Genomic DNA, 20216 nt, shown 5'->3' on the forward strand with positions numbered 1-20216 from the left:
AACATGCAAAATGTCTCTGACCCGTGGAAACAGAGAGAGAGAGAGAGAGAGAGAGAGAGAGAGAGAGAGAGAGAGAGAGAGAGTGTGTGTGTGTGTGTGTGTGTGTGTGTGTGTGTACGCACGTGCATGGTGGCTAGTGTTGTTATCTTGGCAGATTCTAGAATCATCTTGGGACACGAGCCTTTGGACATCCCTGTGAGATATTGTCTCATGAGGATAATTATAAGTGGGACCATCTTAATTATAGGTGGGACCCTTTCCAGGACAGGGGATCCTGGACTGTGTGAAGTGGAAAAGGTAAGCGGAGCACTAACATGCCTCCATTCACACTGCTCTCTTTCCCCTGACTGTGGATGTGATGTGACCAGCCTCTTCAAGCTTTGGCTGTGACGTCTTCATCCTAAAGATGTGCACCTTGAACTGTGGAGACAAAATAACGCCTCCCCCATGTTGTTTTTATCAGGCCATTTTCCCATAGCAACAGGAGAGGAACCAAGGGAGGTGGGGATGGAACTAAACCAACAACCATAGCATGATATAGTTTGGAGATGGGGACAGGGAAACAGTAATGGGAGTAAGGGGGATGAGTGTATGCTGATAGCAATGGACATTTAATTGTGGGATAGTTTCTTCTTTCTTTTTTTTTTTTTTTTTTTGGTTTTTTCGAGACAGGGTTTCTCTGTGTAGCCCTGGCTGTCCTGGATCTCACTTTGTAGACCAGGCTGGCCTCGAACTCACAAAGATCCGCCTGCCTCTGCCTCCCAAGTGCTGGGATTAAAGGCGTGCGCCACCACCGCCCGGCCCTAATTATTGGATAGTTTCTTTGTGCCAGGAATGTGGTGTAGTTTAACTAATGTCTCTACTTCAGGTTTTCTCAAGAAGTTGCATTTGGTGTGGAAGAGTTGGCAGGACCCAGTCATGGCTGACTGTTGGGCAAGGAGAACTCAGTGCCTGTTGACGATTGGCTGGGTGCTTCCAGCATCCCTAGCCATGCTGATCTCTATATGGCCACATGGTGTGAGAGTCGGTCTCCCTCAGAGTCAGAAAGCGAGGGAGAAGATGAAAGAATGTGCCTAAGATGGAAAACACAGCATTCTTGAAACCTAATTTACAAAGTGGCACTCCATCATGGTTGCCTCCTTTACTTACTAGAAGCAACCTGCTCATCTGGTATTCAAGAGTTGGGGACTGCATGATGGTGTGAGAACCAGGAGGTAGGAGCTGTTGGGGATCATCTGAGATGAAGTCCTACTGTAGTCGGTAAGCTCTTTGATGAGATGACATTTAGCCAGAAGCCTAAAAGGAAAAAAAAGGGAGTATGAATGTGGCTGCCTGGGAGAAGAGTGTGGGCAGCCAAGGACACAGCCAGTTCAAAGACTAAAAGGGAGACCAGCCCAAGAGGTGGTCATAGAGGCAGTACTGGATGAGGCCGGGTAGATGTAGATCTGCGTGGGCATCTGGATATTTTACTTTCAGTGAGATGTGAGAGCTTTGGGAGGTTGTTAGTAGAAGCATGGTCTGACTTGACATTTGCTTTGAAGGAGAATGGATTGGAGGAGTACAATTTAGCCAAAAGCAGTAGGAATTGGCAGTCTTGTTGTGGCAATCCATCTGAGGGACGATCAGAAAGAGCCATAGTAGCAGGAGAGAAGAGGAGTGGATGGAAATATTTGCAAATATTTCCTCCAAGAGCTGACGGGCTGTGTGATGGTTTCTGTGTGGATTGTACAGCTACCAATAAGTTGCTGATGATACTTGGGTTTTGGGACTTAGCCCGCAGAACTACACATCTGCCCTTATTAGACTGGGAGATACTGCCGGAGGACAAAGTTTCGAGAAGATACAGATGACAGGTTTTATATGTGTGAGTCTTCTCAGTAGGTGTTGTTGGTCATGATGTCTTGGTTTCCCAAGCCTTTGGGCTCCTGTTCTTTCCTGCCTGCTGGGGTGTCGAGTCAGCTGGCTGTCTATTCCCTGGAGCAACATCTCCCTGGTGAGGAGGATCTGGAGACTGCTCCCTTCTGGCCCTTGGCTTCAGTTCTAGGGAAGATCAGTAGTGTGGGAGAAACAGGAGCATCAGAAATGTAAACCTCCTGTCCCTGTGTACTATGTAGAAACGGACCTCACAGGGCTTAGGAGGCAGATATCCCTCTCGTCTCTGCCCCCTTTTCTTTTCTTTCATATCTTGTAAGATGTACAGATGGATACTAGCGTCTTCTCTGCTGAAATGGCTACCATTTCTTACAAACTCTGGATCATTACCTCCTCCCTGTACCTTGCATCCTCTGGGATCCTGGTGTCAAAGGAGTCTCTCTGCTGAGAGATTTTGGAGTGAACAGGGAGTGGGATGGAGTAGGCTCTAATCTCATTAGCAAAGGGTACCAATTCCAATCTTCCCTGCATGGAGTCTGGCTCCTCCTTGCTCCCTAGTGTACTTAAGTGGCAAGAGAAATTGGCCGTGCTTTGCCTGGTAGGCTAACAAAGAATGGACTGAAGCTATACTCCAATCACTCTCATGTGTATATATACATTACCAGTTGTGGCCAAGGGATGTAAAATAAGGAAGAGGCCGAGGAGACACATTGTGGAAATATTACCTGTGACCCTCCTTGTGGGTGTATGTCTAAATACAAAGTTCTCCAAAATGACCGCAACGGGCCAAAGCTCTGTTGTAATTAGATAATAAGCTAACAAAAATAAACATAAGCTGGAAATCCCCCACAAACCCAGCAGTTCCCAGGCAGACATTAGCAGTTGTTCACCAGCCTAAAATCATATCCATGAAACAAAACAAAACAAACAAAACAAAACAAAACAACCCAAAAGCGTGAAGGAGAGAAAGGCGGGAAGGGTTTCTGTGTGTTTGGTGAAGACAGACAAGCATCTGGGAAGTTCCAGCATCAGAATGTTAGGAGGACACAGACAAGAGCAGGGTACCCCACAAAGATGTCTTCTCAAGAGCTGCAAGTGGCCAGCTGAGCAGAACCGCTGAGGTCATCAGGTTAGGTGTGAGAACTGGTGGCCCAAGCCTGCAGGTGATGGATGGGAGTATTGGAGTGGGAGCCACTTGTGGAGAGGTGTGCATCCTTGTTTAGAGGAGGTGTGCATGTAGACGGAAAGGCAGTCTGTAATTCACCATCTTTCTCCAACTTGGGGCCATTTCTTTTCCCCCATAACACTTGTTCCTTCCTGAATTTAGGAAGCAGGGACAGCTGCTTCCTAAAAATTTTCAGGAAGATCTATGATCTCTGAGGTTGATCTTAGTGTACCATTTTACAGCTGATGGTATCGGTGGGTAGTCTGTACACACACACACACACACACACACACACACACACACACACACACACCCTGTTTCAAAGAACAACAACAAGCAACAACAAGCTCTTACCATAAGGCCCAGGTTGACCTTGAACTCATGATCCTCCTATTTCACTGTCTTGAGTACTGGGGTGATAGGTGACCATTTCAAGCTTTAGTCTGCAACATGAACTGTCTTAAGGGCTCGGTTCTCAGCCCGGTGTTTTTGGTATGTCCTAGAACCTTTAAGAGGCAAGGCCTTGTGGGAGTTTCTCAAGTCACTGTGAGTGTGTGCTTGAAGGGGATTGTGGGAGTGCAGCACCCTACCCTCTCTTTGTCTATCTCAGAGGATCTTGCTGTATAGCCCAGATCTTGTTCTTCCTGCCTTGGTTCCCTCAGTGCTGCAAGCACCATGCTCAGCTTTTCCCTTCCTCCCATTTGCTCCCAGGCTGGGACTTCTGCCACATGCTCCTGTGGTGGTGACCGGCTTCGCCCTAGGCCAAGGAGCAACAGGGCCGATCTGTCACAGACTGTAAACCATAAACCCAAAGGAACCTTCTCTCTCTGTAAGGTGATCATCTGAGGTCTTTGTTACAGGACACGATGCTGACTGACACAGTGTTGGAACCAAGTTGCCGCTTCCATGCAAAGTGCAAATTCGTGCAAACAATGCGCCGTGTAACATGGGTACTTATCGGCCCTAGCAAGGCAGGGCTGGGATGCTGGGGCTAACCAATGAAAAGCTGTGAGATCTCGGAGCGATGTCTTTGCTTGATAATTATTCAGTGCACGTGTTTATCTCAAGTGAGTTCAATCGGTTTCTTTTATGAAGATACGAGATTAAAAAGCAACCTCGGACAAGATATGGTACAGAGGGCAAAAGTGTTTGCTATGAGACTGACTGCCAGGGTTCAATCCCAGAACCTCCAACAGGAGAGATCTGACTCCTTAATGTGTCTTCTGATCTACACAGATACGCCATGGCACACCATCCCACTCCAATCAATATCATACACACACATATCCCCACCAGCCAGCAGCAGCAGCAACAACAACAATAGCAAAACAAACAACAACAAACAAAACAAAACAAAACAACAACAACAAAACAGAGCAAAAAATGTCCCACAAATTCAGCCAGATGTAGTGACTTACATTTAATAATGGTAAAACCTAGCTGTTGGAAGTCTGATGCAGGGGGATCAACACAAATCCAAGGCCAACCTGGTCTACCTATCAAGTCCCAGGCCAGCCTGGGCTACAGAGGGAGACCATGTCCCCAAACTCTACCAAACCGGGTCTGGAGAAATGGATTAGCAGTTAAGAGCAGTTAATTGCTATGACAGAGGCTCTGGGTTCAGTTCCCAGCATCCACATGGGGCTCACAACCATCTGTAACTCCAATTCCAAGGGATCCCAGTGTTTTCTTCTGGACTCCTTGAACACAAGACGTCCACGTGGTGCAGAGAAACATGCAGGCAGATCACCCATACAAATTAAAAAAAAAAAAAAAGCCACAAAAACATATAAAACCAAAGAAAATCACAAAAATTCTAAACTTTTATTTTATTTTTTTTAGTGAGGTGCGGCAACTGTTTCCCAAATGTGCTTTTTTCTCTTAAAAGATGCCGCCTTGGCGCTGAGCCGGCAGCAACTGGGTGTAATGAATTCGTAGCAGGGGGACTTACACTTAAGTTTGGAGTTCCTGTTTCTTACTCCTCAACTGCCTTGCCTTGTCATGCTCCGGCCTACACACCCGATCGCAAACAACACAGTAGACGAGAGTTGATTTGCCCTTGATGGCTGAGGCAGAAGCCAGGCACCGCTGGCTATATGTATGTTGCCTATGCCTACATCTAAACCTCGTCCTCGAAGCTGTTGACCTCTGTAGTCCAACACTTTCTTTAGGTCCTGTACCTACCCAACACTCTCCCTTTATCTCACTCAACCTTGAGCTAGTTTTCAAGCCATTGAGGGCACCCCAGTCAACGGATGTCAAAGACTTCTTCTTCTTCCCCTTCCAACCCTTCCCTAGCACCTAATCTCACACTTCCACATGTTTTCCAAGATACTAGTGGCTAGCCTTTGGTTAACTTCTCCGTGTATCTCCCAAGCTCAGAGTTTCCTCTGTTAGCTCCAGACAATACCACAGGGTAGGGATGAGATGATAGGGGCCCAGCAGCTGAAAGCAATACTTCCTGCTTCCCAGGAGGGGCCCCTCACTCAGCTTGCTGATGCAGACAGGGCTGCAGGCTGCAGCTGACTTTTCCATCAAGTCACACCTTATGTTGGAGGGCTTCTTGGTGGTGTCCTAACTAACTTCTTATGCATTTTTCCATCTCACACCACCAACTTTTCTTTTTTCTTTTTTTAGATTGCAAGTAAATTATTTGCCTATAACTAGCTAAAAGTATAGCTCCAGGCAACTCACATAATACACTACTGCGCTCTCTCCTTCTCTCTCTCTTTCTCTCTCTCTCTCTCTCTCTCTCTCTCTCTCTCTCTCTCTCATTTGTCAGAGGGTTATATTAATAAAGATAGGACCTCAGGACATAGCCCCAAACTCTATACCTCAGCCTCCTGAGTGCTGGGATTCTAGGCATGTACCAACACTCTCGACTAAACTAAATGTCAGTGTTCCACTTAGCACTGATGTTCCCTGACAAAAAGAAGTGGTTCAGGAGAAGGATCTGGGTGGACTCTGAACGTTGTCTTTGCTCAGCAGTATGTGGACATGAATGCCTGATTGGCGAGTACCACGGTATACGTGGGCGTTCTTCCAGTTGTTTCCATAGGGTGGCAATTCCTGGAGTTAGACATTGGTTATTACTAAGCCCATCTTATAGAGAAGATGCTAGGCTCAGAGACTGTTAGTAGCCCTTGAAAGACACAAGATCATTGCAACACCTGGACTTGGCTCACCCGGCTCATACTCTTCATCACTCTGCTGCCCTACTCCCCAAATCACTGGCTGTGAACGCCATAGCTGCCATCGTGGAACCAGAAAATGTGAGACCCGTTCTCCACTCTACTGTATATAGAGTCTTTAGCTAATTGTGTTACCCCTTTGGACCTCAGTCTTCCTGTCTGCAAAAGGGGGTCTCACCTGTCTGCCGTAGTCTCGGCGTCACCGGTTGAAGTATTTATTCTCCAGTCGGTGGCAGGTCGTAAGCATGGAGCCCTCAGGAGTAGGATTAAAGCTCTCTCGAGAAACCCCCACCCCTTCCTCCGTGTGAAGTTAGACTGAGATGTCAGCTGTGTATGAGAACGTGGGCCCTTATCACAAACGGCATCTGCTGCTGCCTCCGTCTTGCATGAGAAATACATTTCTGTCACTTAGAAGTTCCTCGCGCTATGGTACATTGCTATAGCACCTCTAGCAGTCTGAGCTACTAACTCAGTAGCACTGTAGTGAAGACAAAAAAGAGCCAGATGAGAGTGGTCTGCTCCCGTTCTGCTTAGGCTTATGTGGCCATCATCTATCTGCTACCGACAGCCTTAGCTCCCCATCCCCCACCCCCATCCCTCAGCTCAGCCCCAACCTTAGCCCCCAGCCCCCAGCCCCAGCCTCCACAGCCAGTAGTTAAGGAAGGGTGTTAAGGGTGTTAAAGACCTTTGCTCAGAGCTATTCCGCATTAGCCCTGGCTCCAGCTGGTGATAATGCCTTTGTGGTCCTAAGTAGTCTGCTGCCCTAAATCCAGCCTGGAAAGCTGTTGATAGACACTGGCACCACGCCATCTGGGTTTTAACTGGAGCTCTGCCCTTTTTTAACCCCCCCCCCCCCAAGGTTTGATTGTTTATTCATTACTCTTTTTTTTTGGTGCCAGAGCTGAGGACTGAACCCAGGGCCTTGCACTTGCTAGGCAAGAGCTCTACCACTGAGCTAAATCCCCAACCCCTCGTTACTCTTAAAGACTCTAATTTTTGTCTGGACTCAGACTTGTAGAAGCTCTCCACAAGGACAGCCTACGTGCCGAGGACAGCCGATGCGTCTTGGCAATCTGTCCCTCATGTTTTTCTTTGGCTCCTTCCTTCATTGGCTTGCCCAAAAGTTTAGCATCTTCTGCAGTCTCCTCGTTTTCTTTCCTTAGTGTGTTGTTTGTTCATAACAGTATGTTGGTGTTTGTGTTGCAGGACATCCGGAGCACTAAAGCTCGTGGATGCTTTGGTCTTGGGGGTGGTGTCTTACCTTCAGTGGTTCTCAACTTGTGGGTCACGACCCCTTTGAAGGTCAAAGGACCCTTTCACAGGGGTCACCTAAGACCATTGGGAAAAACAGATATTTACATTATGATTCATAACATTAGCAAAATTACAGTTGTGAAGAAGCAACGAAAATCATTTTATGGTGGGGGGGTATCACCATAACATGAGGAACCATATTAAGGGGTCACAGCATTCAGAAGGTTGAGAATCTTAAACTTTAGGGGGCTTTCTGACTGCTTGCAAAGTTTTTGATTCTGCTGGCTCCTTTGGGCCCCAACCACTGAGGCACAGTGGCATATGTCAGCTCAGGAGCACCCTTCTCTCTCTCTCTTTTTTCTTCTAATAACCAAGCTGGGATTAGCATCCACAATGCAACCTTGCACATCCCCTTTCCTCTTCTCCTTGGTCTTCCACTCTTCATCCAGAGCATCAGCTATTCTATGGCCATGCAATGTAGCAAGCTTTCTTACTGGACTATCTTTAGAGACTTATTATTAATTACAAAAGCTTAGCTTTTAGCTTAGGCTTGTTTACAACTAGTTCTCCTAACTTAATTAACCCATATTTTCTAATCTACATTCTACCATGTGGCTTGGTTACCTCTCCTCAGTATGGCACGTCCAACTTGCTCCCAGTCTGCTGGCAAGATCCTCATGCCTAGATTCCTTCTTCTCTTCCCCTCTCTTCCCAGAAGTTCCACCTATTCTTGCCTGCCTAGCTATTGGCCATTCAGCTCTTTATTAAACCAATCAGAAGGTGCCTTAGGCAGAGATGCATCTTTACCGTGTAAGCAAATATTCTGCAACAATGCACTTCTCATAGGAAGTGTGAGATTTGCCTTCATGTCCACTCCAATGAGTTTCTGACAGCGGATGCTGGGACGGAGCTGTTCATCTTCATCTTGATGCAGTTCTCCTAGGAGGTGCCATGACAAAGAGCCCCTTATTAATGACTTAGATGAGTTGCTTCATCTTTTTTTCACTTAGTCCTCATTTACAAAATGAAGAGAATAAGAGTAGCTGTTTTATATATATTTTATATATATATTAATTATATATACATATAATATTATTGTGTTATTGTGCAGGCACCAGAAGTTTAAAAAATAAACTATGGATAACAGTGAGAAGTAGCACTTGTTAATTGGGATGGAAATGACCCAGATTCCACATTATACTGTGAATTGAAAGTGACATAATTACATATGAATTATCAACGCTAATCTCATCCCTGTGCAGCAGCTGTAGATCCTTCATAGAACGTGTCCAGTTTCTCTGAGGAACAGTCTTCATTTCAGTCATGCATGGGGTGTGGTACCCCCACCATTGAGCCCCTCCCCATCCCAGGTGGAGCTTTGCAGTGTGTAGAGGTCTTTCATGATGTCCCCCCCCCCCACACACACACCGTATCTCTGAATGACACTCACTCTGGTTTTCTCAAGGTGGTGCTCTGCTGGTGTGTGTCATTCTGAGGGGTGCAGAGTACTTGTCTAGGCACTGGTCACTCATCATTGTTATGTTGAGCCTGTGTCTGGACTCCCCTGCATCTTTCACATTGCTGGTACCCTGGACTTGTCTACCAAGTTCTTAGCTGTCAAAATGTGCATTTTTAGAAGTGTCTACCCTGACATAACTTTAGAATAACTTTGTAAGCCCTTGTTCATGCAAAGTGAGTGTGAATATCTATACACTTCAGATGTGGGGAGAGTTAAAACATCTCTACATTTTTTTTTTGGTAATAGTTTAATGAGATATAATTCACGCGACATATATGTCATTCACGTAGAATGTAATTGCCTTACAGAGTTGTATAACCATTGCCATAATCAATTCTAGAACATTCCCACACCACCTTCCCCCCCCCCTCAAATCTTTACTTTCCAGCAGTTGCTTCTCATTTCTCTAGCCCCATACCCCCACAAATCCATGTTCTTTCTATGATTGCCTACTCAGGACATCTCCTCCACAGGGACACTATGTGGCCTTTTGTAACCTACATCTTTCATTTGGCATGATTTGAAGGGCCATCCATATCCTAGCCTGTGTCAGTATTTTGTTATTTTTAATGCCAAGTGATTTTCACACTTTTCTACTTGAAACTGAATAACTGATTCAGCTTCTCATGTCCCTATATCACAGAGCTGTCTAGAAACTGAACTTCAGCCATTGAACTACTCACAGATGTGGTGTCAAGTATTTGGGCTTTCAGCCACAGCTGTAATGTCAGAGAGTCAGAAAGGCATTCATCTAATGACCATGTGGGTTATGAGATGTCTCTGCTCCCTTTCATGAGCTTCTTCAATTGTCAACCCTTAGGCCATTTTGCTAATCTTTAGAATTATAGGAACTATTGTGGTTGGGAAAGCCAGGGCTAATGTTCTACTTTTTTTTTTTAAAAAAGTCAGGTATGATGTCACAGGCCTCTAATGCCAGCACTTAAGAGGCAGAGTGTGTATGTGTTGTTGTTGTTGTTGGGGCTGTGAATGCATGCATGCATGCATGCATGCATGCACTTACGTTATCTGAGAGAGAGTCTCTCACTGGAACCTGCAACTCGCTGCTAATGAGGCCAAGCCGGCTGGTGGGCAAGCCCCAGTGACCCTCCTATCTGTGCCTCCCCATTACTGAGATTATGAATACATAGTCTGTGTCCCAGTGGCCAGCTTTTGTGTGGGTGCGGGTGGCTGAAGTCAGGTCCTCACTCTTGTGTGGTGAACACTTTGCCAATGGGGCGTCTTTCTAGCTCTCAATGTTTTACCCCAGGGTGCAGCAGTGGCCAGCATCTCCGAGGTTCTGCTGTGTCCTTAGGACCATGAGAGAATACATGAGACCTTGGATTCTGAGTCTTCCATCAACTCTGAGTTTTATTTTAGAAAAGGGGTGTTCTTCCGTCAGGTTGAACTGGAGTCTATTGTTATTTTAGTTGTCTGAAAACAAAAGGCACAAATTCCAATTTTCAGTTTTCCCAGAGCAAGAAGGTATCTCAAGAGGGAAAAACAGATGGGGAATTATGTTAATGCAAAAAAAATTATCTTGCTTTGGAGTTCATTTCTCATCATTCAAATCCCAGCACTAGTGTGGTTTCATAATGTAGTTGAGCATTTTTATATCAATATATCTATTCTAGGGCAGTGACTGTAACTCTTTCCTGAGTCACAAATACTCTGATGGCTTTAAAATTCTCGTTAATGTGTGGCTGAGTAGGAAGCAAGATTCCTACAGACACATTGCGTTTGGTCTGGTGTGATATGTTGGCTTTGCTGAAGAATATGGTGGAAATCTGGCATTACAGGGTTGTTTTAGAAAGGGCATACTGTGTTAATGACCCTTTTGGGTAATTCTGTCCACTATCCAAACCTCAGCTAGAAGTAGTTTCACAAACATGAGTCCACATTTTTTTTTTTGTAGTAACAAACTCACCATGTTTATTTTCAAGCAGATGCCTGATAAATTAGAACTAGATTTCTTTAAAGCAAAAGTAACATTTCATGTTGTGACATAAATCCCAACACAATCATTTCCCTGGGAACAACTGTAATACTTCTGCATGCAGAAGTGCTTTAGACACACTCCTCAGCTTGTCACCTAAGGACATGATAAAGAACCACACTGGCATCCTGAGATTTATGAAACTGGTGAGTTGATGCTTCATCAGGAGCATGCTTCAGTGAACCTGTGTGTAGGAAAATGCTCAGGTTGGTGAACAGTCCCTTTAAACCCTTCCTCTTCTCTGTCTCAGCAGGGTCGTGCTATGTGGCTCAGGCAGACCTCAAACTCATGATCTTCCTGCCTCAGCATCCAGAGGGCTGGGATCACAGAGTGTGTAACAACACAGAAGCGTGTTACAACCCAGTGCTCCCTTCCATCCTTTCCTTCTCTTCTTGCCTCTCTTCCTTTCTTTCATTCACTTACCATGAACACAATGGTGAAAAAAATACATTGACCTTTGGGTGCAGGTTGGGGTCATTGCCTTGCCTTGACTTAAGATGCCAACAGTTTGACCCAGTGTTACTTTTCACCATCAGTGTGAATGCCCATACAGTGAGAAAGGCAAATTATGTCTTTAATATTGTTGTGAATGCTTTTGCTCTCACAGATTCCCTAAAACTGTTCCCAGGACATCGTAGACCACCTTCAGGAAGGTGAAAACAGGGAATGAAAGGCTCCAAGTGATGCTTCCTGACATTGGTATGGTGCTGTGTTCTACAAGTGTCTTGGCATGTGCCCACTGTCCTCCTCTTTTGTCCTGACCACCCACGGTGTGACCTGAGAATGTCTTTGGGAGCCCCAGGCACTGAGAAGGCATCTTTTCTTGTTCTGCCACTGGCTCTTGTAGATTGTTTCTGCCTTTTCTTGCAACTGTAATGATTTGGTAATGAAAACACTGGTATATGCTTTGGAATGCTGAAGAAATATGGCTGACCGGAAGTAGCTATGCTTCTGCTTATGGTCCGAAAGCATCTCTTCCTTATTGGAGCTGTATTAGTTACTTTGAACATTTTTCCTACACTTCGTTTCCTTTGGCTTGGAACTAGGAAGTTGAGGGAAGTTCCTAATGTTCTAGGTTGGCCATGGGAACAACCTGCAGGGCAGCCTTCCCTTAGCCCTGCCATGGGCAAACCTGTATGGAATCTTTGAACTGTGAGTCTAGGGGGCTCCCTTCCAAAATCCTGAGGGCTTGTTTATACAAAAACATGACACATGTCAGCCCGAGTTGAATGTCCAATTTCTTCCCACGCTCCTCTATTGAGGCCCAAGACTCTGTGTGGTAAGAAAAACCACATACCTATGAGAATGTGTAACTAACGGGACTAAATATATTTGGTGAGTTCTGAGTTAACCATGCTAGAATAAGCCTTTATTCACATCTAAAATTCTGTTTGAGTTCTGTAGATTTTAGAAGAGCTGTTTCAGACCCACAAGCTTTGGCAGGTTCCTAAGAGTATCCAAGACTGATTGTTGTCTTTAGAAGCTTGTCTGTTTAGTAACAACACTATTTACCAAGGGCCTCCAATGAGCCAGTGTTGTTCTAGACCTGGGGATAGAGCAGTGAATAAAATAGACACAGTCTCTAGCTTCATGAAGCTTCTAGTCTAAAAGGAAAAAAAAAAAAAAAACATGACAAAAATCCAAGCACACGTGCTAATTTTAGATAGGAGAATGGCTGAAGGAGACAGCCCAGTGTGTGCTGAGACCATGACAGTGAGAACCGGGTAGCGAATAATCTGATGCAGAGCTGCGGTAAAGCCCAGAGACCCAAGGTGGGAACGCTTGCAGCCGCAGTTCTGAAGAACAGAAGGAAGGTGATGTGGAGCAGTGAGCGAGAGAAAGCCAGCTGATGGTGACATCAGAACCTTTGGGGCTCTGAAGCCATGCGCGGTCTCTTTATCTCTTTGGGACACCGTGACAAAGTAATCATAGACTCGGATGGCTTAAGCAACAGGATTTTCTCTTTCATAGTTCTAGAGGCTGGAGGTTCAAATATAGTCTCTGATGAGGACTTTCTTCTTGGCCTGTAAATGGATGTCACTTATTGTATACACACATGGCAGATGGAGGGATGGGTTAGGGGCCAGGGAGAGCGAGAGGGGAAGGGATGGGGAGAGAAACATTTTCCCAATGATTCCTTTCTTCTCCTTCTCCTCCTTCTTCTCTTTTTCCTCCTCTCCTTCCTCCTCTTTCTGTTCCTCCTCTTCCTTTTTATTTTTCTCTTTGAGATAGGGTCTCTTGCAGCCAAGGCTACCCTCAAATTCACTATGTGGGGTGACCTTAAACTTCTGATCTTCTAGACTTTACATCCCAAGTACTGGGATCACACCCTCCCACCCCCGAGTACCGGGGTTTGGTGTCTCTTTGACTCTTCATTAATTCCATAACTAAGGGTTTCACGCCACGACCTAATTATTAACCCAAATGCCTATCTCCAAATAGTCCTGTGCTGATGTTTCAAATTCTGTGACGAAAACATTCAGTCTATAGCAGTCAGCCATTTGGATTGTATCTTAAACAAGACAGGAAACAGTTGGAAGGACTGCAATAGATCACGACACAGCATGGTAGGAGTTTCCACTTGACTCGGGGTGTGTGTGGGGGATGGGTTGGAGGCAGAGAAGTGGTGGCAGGGAGGTGCAATTGAGAGCTATGGCGATGGGTTGGCTAGGTGACCGGATGACAGGAATGGAGAGAGGAAACATTAGAAGACATAGTTCGGGGGGAGAGTCCAAATTACAGCATTGGAGATGAGACTCATTTTCCCTCCTCGGTGCTGCTGAATGGACAACCAAAGTGGAAGCTAAGTTGTCTGTGACTAGAGAGGAATGGGTCTGAGAGATGGCGGGCAGGCTGTCCTCAGATACTCCTTGACCATGGAAATCAAAACTGTTGTTTTGTATGTTGTGTTGTGGACAACGGTGTTCAGCTGTAGGGAGCAAAATCTGACAAACCGTATCTTACACAAGCAAGCTGTTCAACTAATCAAGTCATTTTTCTGTACAAAAAGCGTTCCAAGGATAGAATGGCAGCCTGTGAACTGCACGGAGATCCCAGGCATATGACCTCTTCTCCTTGGCTATTCTTCCTGTGTCTTTCACTCTCTTGAATGTGAGTGGAACGCAGCAGCACTGGGCATCAATGACATCAGCACTCAAGGTTAACCATGGGATAGGAGAAAGAAGAAAGGGGGAACATATATGTGAGCAAAGCAAAAGCTTTTCCAGAAACCCGCAGCAGAATTCTAAAAACTCACGGACCAGAATTACATGTGTGCAACTCTGGAACCAAGGAGGCTCAGGTTTTGTTTGGGACACAATGGCCCACTAGACAAAACTGGGACACCTTCATCAGTAAGAGCTGAGTGGACATTGTCCATCCAGGCGACCAGTAGCGTCACCAAGGCCTCGTTGAGTTTCCTGGTGAACATTTCGATGGGATGCTAAGTGAGATTGGAAAAACAAACATCGGGTGTGGAGGGAGAGCAGAAGGGATGGTAAGAGCTTGGGCATGAATTAGTCATTTCTCTCATCGCTGCCGCAAAACACCCAGCAAGGACAATGTAAGGAAAGTGTGATGGCTAATCTTCACTGTGAACTCGACAGGATTTAGAATTGCCATGGAAACCAGTCTCCGGGCATAGCCTGTAAGGAGTCGGTCAATTGAGGTGAGAAGAGCCTCACTGAACATAGTAGGCAGCACAGCCCCACAGGCTGAGGCCCTGGACTGAATAAAGGGGAGAGTGCAAGCTGAGCACTATAATGTCTGTACCGCTCTCTGTCCCCTGACCGTGGATGTGATGTGACCCGCAGCCTCACGCTTCTCCTCTGTGCTTTCCCCGTCTTCCAATTCTGGACCCAAAGAAACCCTCTTTCCTTAAGTTGCTTCTACAGTGACAGGAACCCTATGAACCCATGAACCCAATCTAGAAACTCCCTTACAGACATATGAAGAAGTTTGTCTCCGAGGTCATTCCAGATCCTGTCAAGCAGACAATTTCTGTTAACCATCACAGGAAGTTATTAGCATGTAGCTACATTAAAATCCAAGAGGAAATATGACATATATTAGGGAGAGAGTCCAGTTTGGAACTTGTCAATTTTGGATTTATTACTGTGACTTGCCTCAATTAGTTTTATTACCTCAATAAAATTTTAATATAGAGTTTTCCTATGTCAGAAACTGTTTTGGACTCTCAGGGCTCTCAAAGATGTCTCTTTTTTTTTTTTTCCCAAGAGGCTTACAGACAAAAAGAAAGCAAGTTACTTTTATGCACTTTAAAAACAAAACAAAACAAAAAAAAACAAAAAAAAAACCAAAAAACATGTCCTAAAGTTAATTCATTATTCTTGTTTCCTTTCTATTGCTGTGATAAACACCCCTACTAAAAGCAACTTTGGGAGGAGAGGTTTATTTTCACTTATAGCTCCAGATTACAGTCCGTCATTGAAGGAAGTCAAGGTAAGAACTCAAGGCAGGGACTTGAAGGCAGGACTGACCTCCTTTCTATACAGCATTGCCTTCAACCATAGGATTCATTTCACAGCCAAGAAGTACAGCAGGAATGGAGAATGCATTTGTTGTTTCCTTGCTAGCTGGCAGGCAGGCTTATACTCAACCAGCCTTTGTTTACAGTTCAGGAGCATCTACCTAGGGATTGTCCTGCCCACAGTGGGCTGGGCCCTCCCATATCAATTAACAAGGAAGACACTCCCCGACAGACACGCCCACTGGCCAATCTGATATAGGCAATTCCTCACTTCAGCTTCTCCTCCCAGGCTGCATCTTAGGCTGTGTGAAGTTGACAGTTAAAGCAACTGGGACACTTATTTGCATAGACTTGTTATAATGTATCTGAATTCTTGAGACAGCTTCCCAGCAAATTCACTTTTTAGAGAATCTAAGTGACTTACTGTAAGCAATGTCCCTGCCTGTGGATGAATGCATGCACATTTTGATTTGGAAATTTAGTAAGAAAAGTCCAAGTTTTGAAATATGGCTAAATAATAATCTTGGTAGTAAGCTGGCCATTAAAATTAATGGAATGCATTATGGAATGTTAAATTAACCTTAATATTTTGAGCAAAAAGAGCTGAGAACTACTTGTCATGTGACTCTGGTTTAGATTAAGGCTGAAGAATCCTTCCTGGAGTTAATTTCTACCTATGATTTCACTTGGGAGTCCCAATGATGCTCAACATTCTTATGGTCCAAACTAAGTCCTTCATCTTGCCCACCTCCGGGTCCTTCCCCTGAACCACATCTTCCTGGATCCTATTTGTAGCGAGTGACACTGTTACTCTTCTGGCTTACCTAGAACTCAAGGGGCTGTTCTGGAGAATTTTGTCTCCTTTGCTTTACTTTTTATCAACAATACTTAGTGACTTCTCCTTTTGGATCTGTTTCGTCTCCTTTGTGCCAGGTCATCAGCATCTCACCTCTGTTCTCAGGCCCTGCTTCTTAAAAACCCATCCCTGGAACTGGAGTGAGCATCTCCTAAGATGAACTGTCCAGTTCCTTATTCAGATGAAGACCTGCAGACTCCTCCAGTGTTCCAATCCCAATGATGTCCTGTGGTTGAATCTGTTTTAAGAGTCCTAGGCTGAGCTGACATACACAAGACTCTTTATTCAGGAATTCACAGAGTCTACAGTATGTAAACGTGTACCTGCAGAGCCTGGGGGTGTGTGTGGGGTAATTTAAGATATTTCTAAACACAAGTCACATACGAAGCTATTATTTTGAGGAATGCTAAGGAACATCTCATGACATATCTCTATAAAGTACTTTTTAAGACCTGGTTTATGAAATTTGATCTACAGAGAGGAATTGGTTGCTCACACCATGACCTATCAGGCCTTCTATGACCCAGTCCTCACCTTCCTTAGAAACCTCAAATGACCTTTTCCCATCGTGAACTTCATGTTTCAAAACAGAAAGCCACATCCTGTTCCTTTGTGCAGTGTTCCCTTCCTCATGATTCTGCACGAGCAGTTTCCTCGGCAATACCTCTCTCCATTTGGGTAACTCTGCTCATTACTCAACTCAGGCTCAAGGACCTAGAATTCCATGTTGAGCTAAATGCATGTCTTCTGTGGTCCAGCTCCAATAGCTCAAAAATGGCCATAATCTGTGTACGTGTCTTTTCACCCTACTTTACCTGGGGAAAAAAGTCCAAGCAACCCTGTGTGGTGGAGGTAGTCGTGGTAGTGATGGTATTGGTGACTGCTAAGCTACTGTAGAGGAAGCAGGTAGGGCTGAGGGAGGCCGAGGAACCTGGTGGATGTTTGTGCACTAGGTGATGAGCTGGGGTATGAATTCAGCCAGCTCACTCCTAAGGCTGCACCTATACAGCCGGCATTGGTATGACATCTGGTGATGGACACTTGGTAAGTGCTCATTGATCTAAACGCAGTGGAGGTTCCCTGCAATTTCCCAGAACCTCTAGCATTAAGGAAGTTGAGCATGATGTAGCGAAGAGAATCGCTGGTTGTTTAAGTTTTACTTCCGGCACAACTGGGCATGTAGGAAACGGAAGAGCTGGGGGATAACGGGCTCCTTTACGAAATTACCAACAGCAAGCTTGTTCTCATTGAGGTGTGCTCCAGGGGTGGGCAACCCTTGCTTTATATCCGTGTTAGCCTCTGCAGAACACAAACAAACTGGTGTTTTATGGGGATTCTGTCTTGCCACCTCTCTTTTCATTCAAAGCCCAGTGGGACTCTCTTGTTGGGTGGGAGACATTTTCTACCTAAAAAGATCCTTTCATATACAGAAAGGTCTGGGTTTACCAGTTCAGTAAAGTGCTGCGTGAGCAGAGCGCTGCTTCTAGGCCCACAGAGGCTGATTTTCAGAGCTACAGATGAGTTCATGACCATTTCTGTACTTTAAAATATTGCTAGGTGGCTCGGGAATAATTGAAGTATCTTCAAGTAGGTCTCTAAATTGGTATTTTTAATTAAAAAAAAAAGTTCAAATATATTATTTCTGTTATGGTCTGTGAAGATATCAGAAAAAGTCATCATGACCTGATTATACTTTTGAATTATCAATGAGGGACGTGGGGTCATGATCTCCAGAAGCCTTTTCTCTGCTTCTTAATTAAAATTCTCTGATGAAAGAAAACACTGAAAACAGAGTATTGGCTTATAAATGGTATTATAAATGATAAAAAAAAAAGATGGTAACTTCCATGGCATGCGCTAAAGGAATTTGTTTTAGAGTCTATTTTTATTAGATCAAATAATCCATTGTTTAGAATAAAGACCTGTATAGCTTTCTATTCCAAACTAAACAAACAATGGCAATTCTTGCAAGGGCCTGGATGCTTGCTGATTGTTTAAAGATGAGCAGCTGTGTCGTTTGGAATCAATTATGTAATCCCCTGCCGTACAACTCCTTCATTTTAAAGGGGACCCGTCCCTGGTTCCTAGTTTCTCTCTCACATAATTATCCTCTCACGCATATGCAAGACATGGCCTGGGATTGTCCTTCCTTCTCCTGGCGGTCACATTCTTTCTTCACTTTGACCTGAGACAGTTCCAGACGTCACCCAAGTCAGCAAACCCCGTTATCTCAGCTTTCACGTTGGCTATTGTTGGGCTAATCTGGGAGCACTTGTTTGAACAATGCCTTTAGAAAAAACGCCCGCAGAAGTGAGCTTTCTTAATTCTTGAGCGTCTACTGTGTGAAGGACAGACATGGGCAAGGGAGGAAGAGAAAAACATTTTGATTGTTTTTTTTTGTTTTGTTTTGTTTTTTTTAAAGCTCACTATGATACAACCTTAAAGCTGAACTTGGAACGCTCACCCAAAAACAGGTTACATAACATCCACCAACACACAGTATTTTCCATTTAGTAGTGAACTACAGACGTCCCCAAAGCGAGTGCTCCACGCTCAGGCAGGAAATCTGGGTGAGGTTTACAAGGCAACTGTTCCTTTTTCACTCCTCTCCAGAGTATTTTTAGGCCCTGGGTCTCTGAACCCAAGGTGATCTACTCTGTTGTTTCCTCTAAAGCCAGTGATCTGGCTCCTTGCCCTCCCTGCCTTGGGGGCATATATATGTCGGTGCGGCAGACCAATTCTGCTTTCTGTAGAAGGTGTGCCAAGGAGCCATCTAGCTCTGAATCCAGCTCTTGCAAGTATCTGGTTGTAAGAGGCTCTCCTCAGTAGCGGGTGGACATCCCGTCTGCTGACCACACTGGGTCCTCTCGTTGACCTTGGCTGTGGAAGAGAATCGACTTAGTGAGGTTCCGCTTCCCTGCCAGTGTGTGGGTCTGACGTCCTCATACATGGAACGCGTGGAGCTTGGGAGGGGCGGAAGTGTGGGGCTTAGGTAAGCCGCTGGCTGTTCCTGGCCCTTTGCTGACCTTTGCGATACCAACTGAGGAAGCTAAGCTGACAGGGTTCCGGTCTCTCCGAGAGCAAAGTATGACTTTGCAACAGCTTTCCCACCAACGGACAAATGCCAAGTTCTGCTTTGGCGTGTTTAAAGGGACTTTTGATTTCCTGCTGCAAGGGGCTGGGAGCTGTTGGCCCTGTTCTCTCCACCCCCTTTAGTCCTGGACATGGCTATGTCATTTGCAGCTACGGTCCCCATCCTGCACCTTTGAGACAACAGAGTCATCTGAAAATGGTAGTACACACGAACTGTGTGTGGTGGCTTATGCCTGTCATCCCGGTACTTAAAAGACTGGGGCAGGAGAATCCCAAGTTCTAGGTCCAGCTGGGCTACATAAGGAGACACTTGTCCCAAAATCAGACCAAATAAAGACCCTCAAAGCAAACAACAGATAATTACAGAAGACCTCTCTCTTCATATCATGGAGTTCCACACTCTCCAGGAGCACTTCTCCCTTTGGTAGCTTTATTGCCTTGCCACAAATAATCTGGTTCTCTCTCGTCCGAAGTCTCTTCTCTGGAACACAGGCCAGCTTTCCTAGCTTTCACTGAGCAAATAGAACCCTGTAAAAGCAACAGCGAATGAGTCCAGCTCTGGGTCTTCCCAGGTGATACAGTCTGCCTCATTCTTTTCTGTGACCTGTGTCCTGGGATCCTTGATCTGACATGCTCCAAGTTAGACTGCATGGGAGCCGGAGGCTGGAGAAATGGGGGTCATGAGAAGTAGAGGGGTGCTAGAGGAGCTCCAGATATACCAGTATCCACCCCTCTGAGGCTTCCCAGTGAGAACTGCCAAATGGGCGTGTGCTAGCCTGCAGAG

Source organism: Onychomys torridus, chromosome 20 (assembly GCF_903995425.1).
Source record: "Onychomys torridus chromosome 20, mOncTor1.1, whole genome shotgun sequence".
Classification (NCBI taxonomy): domain Eukaryota; kingdom Metazoa; phylum Chordata; class Mammalia; order Rodentia; family Cricetidae; genus Onychomys; species Onychomys torridus.